Source organism: Penaeus monodon, chromosome 30 (assembly GCF_015228065.2).
Source record: "Penaeus monodon isolate SGIC_2016 chromosome 30, NSTDA_Pmon_1, whole genome shotgun sequence".
NCBI lineage: Eukaryota > Metazoa > Arthropoda > Malacostraca > Decapoda > Penaeidae > Penaeus > Penaeus monodon.
The window spans coordinates 35663888-35664369 of record NC_051415.1 but is presented as its reverse complement, the minus strand read 5'-3'; the positions used below and the strand labels follow the sequence as shown (position 1 = coordinate 35664369).

At 35.1% G+C, this 482-nt stretch overlaps 1 pseudogene; it reads right to left on the bottom strand.

Moving 5' to 3' along the window:
* The window catches only part of LOC119592437, a 4832-nt pseudogene that overhangs the window by 903 nt on the left and 3447 nt on the right, over positions 1-482 (bottom strand).

The window sequence follows — 482 nt, the reverse complement described above, 5'->3', positions numbered from 1 at the left end:
GGGGGGGGGGGGGTGCACCTTTAAAACTTGCTCCTCTATCGATGATCCAAACCAACTTGCCAACCTATATTAATTGGGATTTCAATGCTTGGTGTACTTAGCAAAATTTAAAAAAAGTTCATTCCACATATGGTTTACATTGAATAATTTGTAATAAGCATTTGATATGATCCTTGAGCCTTGATATAACTAACTTTTCTCCTGCAGTGCCTCATTGTAATGATATGGCATTATTCTTAGACTATATTTCTACTTTAAACAAATTGTAGCCAAAACCAAAAACTGCTTGTGGCAAACCACTAAAATTCTCATCAGTGCTAAAATATCGATAAATCCATTAACCAATACTGAACAATTATCTGACCCCAGTATATATTAAAAATCTAGATCAAAAACAACGAGATTTAGGAATTTAACTTTATCATACAACAACAGCCCTGTGACCAAACAAAATGGGGATGGTGGCTAGGCTGAGAAATGGT